This window comes from Lathamus discolor, chromosome 9 (genome assembly GCF_037157495.1).
Source record: "Lathamus discolor isolate bLatDis1 chromosome 9, bLatDis1.hap1, whole genome shotgun sequence".
Classification (NCBI taxonomy): Eukaryota; Metazoa; Chordata; class Aves; order Psittaciformes; family Psittacidae; genus Lathamus; species Lathamus discolor.
In genome coordinates, this window is record NC_088892.1 from 21,653,582 (window position 1) to 21,662,484 (window position 8,903).

Below are 8,903 nucleotides of genomic sequence, written 5' to 3' on the forward strand. Positions count from 1 at the left end.
CTCCGCGCCCCCCGCGCTCCCCGCCCTCAACATGGCCGCGGCCTGCAGCGGCGCGGGGACGCCGATGGGGCCGGCTCCGCCCGCGCGGCCGAGGCCGTGCCCCCGCCATGGCGGGTGCCCTTCCCTCACGAGGGTTGTCCTTGTCCGCGCAGCGCGCGTGGCTCATCCCCATCCCTGCGGCCTCAGAGCTGAGCTTCCCCAGCACAGTCCGGACCCTAAAGCTCCTGTCCCTACAGGCCCTTGTCCCAAGCCCCTCTCCAGGTTCCCTGCAGCCCCTTTAGGCACTGGAGCTGCTCTCAGGTCTCCCCTTCAGGAGCCTTCTCTCCTCCAGGCTACCCCAGCCCAGCTCTCTCAGCCTGGCTCCAGCCCTCGCCGCGTCCTTGTTGATCACTTTGGGTCTTCCTGGAAATCCCAGGATCTGGCGGATCCTCTTTCTCCTGAGGTGCAGCGAATCCAGCCCCTTGGCGCAGGCAGCTGGAGGTGGGTACCTGAATACCCACCGGGCCTGCGCATGTAGTGGGGAGCCGGGGCAGCAGCAGCCCTCGAGCACTGGGGCAGGGCAGAGTCACCCGCCATGGCCCCAGCAGCACTGACAGCTTTGTGTGGGGACGATCGCGATAACCACATCTGGTGCTTCAGGGCCGCGGGCGATCGCTTGCGGGGCTGGCTCCCTGCTAAACACATGGCAGGGTTTTCTGCTCTGCTTCCTATGAGTGCGGTCACAACCAGCACCTGCCCGTGGCTCTGGAGCCCTTCACAGCTGCTGCTCCACATCTGATGCCGAGATGGGGCAAAAGGAACCGGCCTCAAGCTGCACCCGGGCAGGTTTAGATGGAGCTGAGGAACAATTCCTGCCCCAGAGGGTGCTCAGCATTGGAACAGGCTGCCCAGGGCAGGGCTGCAGGCACCGGCCCTGCAAGTGCTCACACACCATGCAGGTGAATGGTTGGATGTGATGAGCTGAAGGGGCTTTTCCAACCTAGGTGATTCTGTGATTTAGAAGCAGGCTTAGCTCTGCCTTGGCTCTGCCTTGGCTCTGCCTTTTCAAAGGGCAAAGGAGGTGACGGGTCCCACCTTAGCATGCACAAATGGAAAGGGATCCCCTGCGCCCCTGCCACCTCCCTGCACACAATGGATAGAAGATGCACATTCCATTTGGTGTAAGATAAGGCTGAACTGGGCCTCCAGATGCTGTGTCTGTAATTGTCTGAAGGAAAAACTTGATCTTAAGGTAAAGTGATAAGCAAGCATGGAAATGCTTAGATGGCTCCAGTGGTCTCAAATGGGGGAAAACAAACCCAACCCAACAGTGTCAACTTTTCCTGTAGGTCTGGAACTAAGGACAATAGAACGGTGCAAATGGAAATCCATGGTTTCTTCAATTGAAGGCCAGGTTGGACACAGGGGCTTGGAGCAAGCTGCTCCAGTGGAAGGGGTCCCTGCCCGCGGCAGGGGTTGGAGCTGGAGGAGCTTCAAGGTCTCTTCCAACCCAAACCAGGCTGGGATTCTCTGATCTAACATTACTCATGTTGGCTCAGAAAACACGATGAATTCAATTGAAGTGTTTCTTTTTATGAAACAACTGATTTAAGCACATTTAAACTAAGCAAATAGGCACAATCCCTAAGGAATGCGGTATTATTGCAGCTAAGGTGTTCGGCTACAGTTGGGCGGGTTTACTCTGGAGTGGGAGGAAGGAGGCTTTATCAAATTGCTTATGGCAGCAGAATGAAATACGCCCTGCAGCCAACTGATCTCGGGAACATGTCATAGCTGGCCTGTTTCCAGGGGCTTGGAAGAACAGCAGCTGCCCTGTCAAGTTAAGGGAGAGCCTGACATTACGGGGCACTGGGCAGTGTCTGTCGAGAGACTGCAACCACAGAAGTGCTTCAGGCTTTAAGATTTTGGTTTCTATCACAGAATCCCTGGTTTGGGTTGAAGGGACCTCAAAGCTCCTCCATCTCCAACCCCTGCCATGGGCAGGGACCCCTTCCACTGGAGCAGCTTGCTCCAAGCCCCTGTGTCCAACCTGGCCTTGAGCACTGCCAGGGATGGGGCAGCCACAGCTTCTCTGGGCACCCTGTGCCAGCGCCTCAGCACCCTCACAGGGAAGAGCTTCTGCCTAAGAGCTCAGCTCAGTCTCCCCTCGGGCAGGTTCAAGCCATTCCCCTTGGCCTGTCCCTACAGGCCCTTGTCCCAAGCCCCTCTCCAGGTTTCCTGGAGCCCCTTTGGGCACTGGGGCTGCTCTAAGGTATAAGGATGCAACCCAATGCACGGCTGTTACTGAGCCCATTCCTCACTAATGATTGAAACCCATGTCAGCTGTTTAAAGCGTCATCCAAAGGCAAGCAAAGGGCAAGAAAAAATTGTGGGCTTGACTTCTGTGCCCAGCAGACAAAAGCATTAGTCCTGTTTTGCCCTTCTGGGTGAGCACTTCCTTTGTTCCTCCCGCCAACCAGCACATTCCTCGATCCAAAGCATTCCTGGTCCCGCTGGCATCCAGTTACAGAGGGAAGCACAGCTTTACAAAAGCAGAAGTATTTGCTGATACTACAGGAAGCTGGTTAGCCCAGATCAGCAACAGATTTAGGGATGAGCAGTTTTGTTCTTGCTGGTCCAGAGGGGCTTTGCAGGGGGAAAGAAGGGGGTTCAGGGGTACCTGGGAGATGCACATCTTCTGGCTGGGTGGTGCATAAGGCGGGAGAGTCAATGTTCTGGTGTCTCTGGTGCACACAGCCTTTAGGAAGGCAAATTCATTCAAATAAATATGTCTTGTCTCCCAGTAGATTTCTGATCTCAGACCTGCTTTGTCCTCGTGTTGCCAGTCAGGCGCGTCTCAGTGCTTGGGCCTGGTGACTTGTGACCTGTGTGGGCAGCAGTTGTACGTAAGTTTATTAACAGACTTTTATGAACAGACTTTTAAACCCCACGTGCCCCAGTGGTGGAGTAACGTAACGGGTGATAACAGCTGAGGGTTTGCTGTTTGGAAGCACTTGAAATAGCACATTCTGAGTCAGCTCTCGAGGTCACCCCCATTCCCCGATTCCCCTCTTTTCCTCATTTCTTCCTCCCAGCTTTGCTGTTGGTGCCAAGTGACTCACAGGGAATTTATCTGATGTTTGGGGTCTTCCCACAAAGCTCCTAAAAAGCAAAGAGCACAACGGATTTTCCAGGACTCCCTTATGACCAGTGCAGAGAGAATAGGGGAAAATGGAATATTCCCAGTCCTGAGATGAGCATCATCCACCAGGAGGAAAATCAAAAAGCAGTATCTAATTGGATGATCTATAGAGCATAAACCACATGAGTTTAGCCTCCAAGCATCCCATCCTCCCCACAAGCAACCCCACCACTCTGACTAGGAGTTTAACTTGCCTAAAATCAGTTCCTAGCCTAATGCTTCAAACGGGAGAGGAAGCCAGACGTACCAAAACAAGTCGGAGACTCACCCTTCCTCAGGAATTCAGAATAGGTGCTGTTTGTTGCAAAATACCCTTTAAAATGATGTTATTCCTGTTCTTTTGTCTTGTTGACTTTTGCAGAAATTAGTCATCAAAGTGATTCCCAGGGACAGTATCCACGGATTTTGGAGAGCGGGGTCTATTTACTTACTTCTTTCCAGACTGGTCCCTGGATGATGAGAAGTTACCAAGATTTCACTCTCTGCTCAGCTAATAAATGCCAATGTACTTTATCAACCCCTCTTGAGCCAATGCATTCCTCTGGAGATGCAGGTAGCATCCTTTATGTACATCATTGCCTCTTTGTACAGAAAAGTTACACTTGGGCAGGGCTTGGAGGAATTAGAGACATTTTGCTCTTCATTCAGTAGTGTAAGGAATGGGCACTGACACAAGAATGACACAACAGAACATCAGCCATCCTCAGCAACAGGATTGCTGCAGAGCACACCAACCTTTTGTGCTGTTACTTGTGCTATTCATCGCCTTTTGTCTGCAAACATCCGTTAGGAATTATCCCAGTGCTCCCTGTTCAGCAGGACCAGACACAAGTGTCCGTCACAACACAGAGAGAGGCTGGCACTTGGCACGACACGTACCTAAAGACACGCTGATGTCCTGCTGACAGGATTTACTGAGTGCCAAGGGCCAGCCCGAGGGCCTGCAGAGATTTAAACACGGATTAGCTGAAAATGGCACAAAACAAGCAAAAGCAGATCCCATCACTGGAGCGGAGCTGCCAGACCCGAAGCACAACCCTGTATTGGGGGGTCTTGCACCTTTGGAGGCACCCAAGACTTTGAGTAGCCCAAGTCCTGCTGCTGTGACCCAGCTCCGGGGTCTGGGCTTGCTCCTCTTCCTGCTCACCAAGCACCCCTGATGCCACACGAGGGGACCACCAGTGTTTATCAGAGATATTGTCACATAGCACTGAAAACCCAGGAGGACACCATAAAGCCCCTGACCTCCTTTTACTCCTCTTACCCATCTCATCATCTGGTTGATGAGAAGCTCCCTTCAGTGTGTCCTTGAGCCCAGAACCCCCGCCATGTGCTGGGCTGCACCCCCGGAGCATGAGCAGCAGCTCAGGGAGGGGATCCTGCCCCTCTGCTGTGCTCTGGGGAGAGCCCCCCTGCAGCCCTGATCCAGCTCTGGGGCACAGTGTTATACAAGTATCTATGAAAAGGCTGCCCAAGGAAGCTGTGGCTGCCCCATCCCTGTCAGTGTTCAAGGCCAAGCTGGGCACAGGGGCTTGGAACAAGCTGCTCCAGTGGAAGGTGTTGGAACTGGATGAGCTTTAGGGTCCCCTCAACCCAAACCAATTTGATTCTGTGATTCTGGGATGTGGATTCCCCTCCTTGCTCAGCTGCTTTCTGAGTAATGAACAGTTAAATCTGCTTTCACCCACCTGCCTGCAAACTCAGGAAGCATTCCTAAAGCTGTAGGACAATAGCCGTGTCACACGTCTCACTGAGCTGCCTGCGCAGCTACACGCAAGTGAACCAAGTTCAGAGATCATTTAAGAACCAAATTAAACCTGTTGATACCAGCACAGACAAAGGGGCCAAAAGGCTGTGGCGTGAAGAAGGCAAGAGGTGGCAAGACTGTTTTAGCAACAGGGAGAAGAATGAGGAAGGCCACAAGCAAGCAGGAGGCAGCACCCTGAGCAGATGACTGCTGATAGAAGGCTGTACTGCAGATCCAGCTGGCGCTGTCCCAGTGCAGAAAGGCTTCAGGGGCAGGGCCCTGCCTCCCATGCCCTGCATTGTGGCATTCGCTCAACTATCCCAGACATCTTCTCCAGGTAGAGCACAAGGGAAACCGAGAGGAGCAGCACACACCAGGAACTGCGCTTCAGGACTCCCCTCTCCTTCACATCAGACCTGCAAGGCAGCAGGGAGCTATGATTTCTGCATGCTGTCACCCACCCATAATCCTGCCTGAGAGCCCCCCTCCAAAAACCGCACGAGACAAGGATGGGAAGGGGGAGAGCATTTCTCAGGGGAGAAAACAGCCTTGCTTTGGGACAGAGAGGCCAGGACCTCCTCTGAACCTGCTCTCCAGAGAGCTGAAAGAATAAGCCTGATGCTTCTTGAACCCATCTGGCTCCAGACACTGACCCTATTGCAGAAACCATAAAGTGCTCAACAGAGAGGACACAAGGAGGATTTTGCTTCAAATAACACTTTTGTCTTAATTTTATCTATTAACTGCAAGCCACTCAAGTAATAAACCTCTGTTAGCTGATGGGCTAATCCATGTTTTCCACAGTTTTTAAACTCACCAAGGCTCAGGTTGCTTGGCTGCTTCTGAGTCTGGCCAAGCTTCCCAAACCACAGCTCCCTTCTGATGTAAATACTGTTGGGCAGCACCAGAAAGGCTTTCCAAGAGCTCCTGTCTCTTTGAACCCCTGCCAAGCACATCTTAAATTACAAACATACAGCCTAGTGTGGTCCTGCTATCGATGAGAGCTTAATAAGAACATAAGTACAATGACATTGATCTTCTGTTTAACTGCAGCACAAATCGGGTAACGGGATACAGAGGATGCAAATAAAGCAGAGTATTTGACAATACATAAAGAGAACAAACAGCTACGCAAAATTACTGTGTTTTCAGTGATTCCTGCGCAATAGCTGAAAATGATCCACAGATTTAATAACTATCTCGGAAAATACTCTTGCTACAAGTGAGCAATCATTATAAAGGCAAATATGAATCTTGTTATGTCTAAACAATCAACAGCTATTGAAACAGAGAACAAGGAAGCCTGATACTTCAGTTGAAACATCGACTGAAACGGCAGTCTTTGTAGTCAAAACCTAAAGAACGTGATGTGGTTTCTTTTAGGGCAAAACGCTGGCACTAAGAAGTGGGTAAAAGTCACTGGAAAAGATGGCAAACCCAGAGAACTCATGGGCTTCAAAGCCTGAATGAATCACTTCTGTCTCTCAGTCCAATTGCCCCCAGCCTGACATTTATCCTTTCTAAAGCAGAGAACTGCCTTTCCCATTTCACATTGGTAAAGCAGAATTTAAGGGTGTTTCATTCACAGCAATTTGGAGTTTCAAAACCTGTTGCAGCCCAACAACTGCAGCTCTTAACTCTGCAGGAAAGCACTTCTGGGATGTGTCAGCTGATTATTTCAGGGTTAGATTAAAGGCATCCTCCCTGCTTTGAACTCTACAGACTTCAGGCATTGCCAGCACCAGTTTTAACCATGGTTTAAGTAAAAAACCAACTTAACTTAGATCCCAAGTTTGCTGTCTGCTCTGGAAGAAGCTAAAACCGGTCCAACGCAGCAGGGAGTAACGCGACTAAAAGTGCTGCTGATTGTGTTTAGCTTCAGCGACTTGTTTTGGAGAGGTATCCAGGCTCAAACTGTCAGGCAGCTGCACGGCTGCGTGCCATGAGGAAGTTCACAGCCGCGTGTTTGCACAGCATCAGCCTATTTTTAGTATATGGTCAGGGAGGGAGTTTTCTTCCTGCAATGCCCTCCATGGGCAGGCAGGAGCTCAATGGGAGTCTCTGCACAGGGATATAGGCTATTCTCTTTGGCCAGCAGCGTGAAATAGGGCATTGCACGTGTGCCAAGCAACCTGCACGTCTATCCAAGGAATATAAAGCCAGCAGCACCAGCCCTGGTTGCTCTCTTCTCAGCTGGAATGTTGTTCTGGGGAAAATAAAAGCAGAGAACTCGGGTTTGAAGTAAGAAACCTCTGGCAATAATTCAGGGAAAGGTTAAAGATAACCTGCTGCAATAACTGGCGAAGAGATCAGTCCCTCCAGACTGCAGCATCCCACGTGTGCACGCAGTTAAGAAGCATCAAGGAGTTGCGTGCACGAATCCCACACACAGGTTCATACGAAGCACTGCTGTCACTCCACCTATTCTCACACAATAGACATACATGCAAGGTGTGGGACACGTTCACTCAAAAGCTGGAGGGTTTCAGTGCTCCCAACACTTTGGAATGGGAGCATGGAAAGTGCCTTGCACTGGGCGGTGTCAGGAAGTTCATAGCAACTAGGCAGCCTCCTGCAGATGCTCTTATGACCACAAGAGCTATTTTAAAAGATGAATAAAGCAAACACATGGCTGTGCGCCCTGAGGTCAAGCTCAGGAGCTCTGCCCGTGGTGCTCTGCTCCAGAACAGTAGTTCTCTGCCTTGCAGAAGGCCTCAGTAGCAAAACATAAGTCAGGAGGCACTCGGGTCCCCAGCGCCTCCGACATCTGCACCGGCCCCACAAGATGCCCACTGATGTTTCCTTTAAAATCTCAGATTCCAGAGCTCCCACAACCAGCCCTGAAAGGCATTCCAGAGCTGAACTCCTGCTGCTGCCCATTCTGATGTCCAAGCTAAATGTAACCTCATTGTCCTACCTGCAGCAGTGAGGGAAAGTGTTTCCTTCTTTCTTTGTAGCTCTTACTGATTTGAAACCATGTCTCTCCCCCCAACTCGAAACAAGCCCCTTCATCCACCCTGTTACCCTTTTCATTGCTTTCCTCTGGTTATGCCCATGGAAAGCCCCACTTTTCCATGAAGTGCAACTGGACACCACATTCCAAGAAAGGCTTTTTACTACCACGAGGAAGAAGGACCACGTCACGCATCTCACGCTACATTCCTGTTCATACATTCAACATCATCTGTGTTGTTTCCAGGAATAGGATGCTGTTGAGTCACATTCAGCTGGTGCCTGGCTGTAACTCCAAGAGAACTTGTCTGCACAACTGCTGCCTTTGCAGCCTGTCCTGTATTTATTTGTTCAGCTGATGTTGCTTCTGCTGAAGTGGACAAACATGCTCTGTCAAATCCACCCCTGGATTTAGTGAATCCCATTCTAACTCTTTGGAATTTATCGAGTTAACTTTGAATTGTGATTGTTTTCTACCTGGTCAGTAGTTAGCTCAGGTCTGGTGCTCCCTACAGTGAAACAAAAACCCCATCAAACCAGAGCAGAAGTGTAGAGAACCCCAACCGATTCACCCCTGCAGTCTGACTGTGGGTGATGAATGATTACTCAGAGTAGGGTTTTCGAAACAGGTTCTTGTAACCTCACTTTTAAATTGGTGTCAGAGCATGCTCCCCTGCTTCCTTACGGAAAGTCACTTAAAGCAAAGCTGTGTCCACTGCTTCTCCTGTTTTGGAAGCTTGTTACGCTGGTGTAGGACAAACTACACTTAGATCTTTCTTTTAGTAGCTTACCAGTGGTTTCTCTTTTCCATTAATCTTCCAGTTTTAACAGTTGACCCCAAGTTCTAACAGGCGGGTGGAAGCAGAGACAAGCTGAGCCGTCAGGGTTCACAGCATGTGGTCTGGACCATCCCTTTGGGCAGATGGGGTCAGCTGTGGTGGCTGTGTCCCCTCCCAGCTCCTTGTGCTCCTCCAGCCTGCTTGCTAGCAGGGCACGACGAGCTGAGAAGTCCTTGACTTAGTA

The 8,903-nt window shown here is 50.7% G+C and overlaps 1 long non-coding RNA gene across 2 annotated transcripts; it reads right to left on the minus strand.

Moving 5' to 3' along the window:
- Positions 1-2,522: 2,522 nt before the first annotated feature.
- On the minus strand, positions 2,523-5,249 carry LOC136019661 (uncharacterized). 2 transcript variants are annotated; one of them, XR_010615000.1, is made up of 3 exons: positions 4,061-5,249; positions 3,450-3,630; positions 2,523-2,864 (listed from the first exon to the last, which is right to left on the minus strand). It is a non-coding gene; the product is annotated as an uncharacterized LOC136019661 (long non-coding RNA). The 2 variants fall into 2 exon arrangements; XR_010614999.1 differs by having other exon boundaries at positions 3,450-5,249.
- Positions 5,250-8,903: the final 3,654 nt, after the last annotated feature.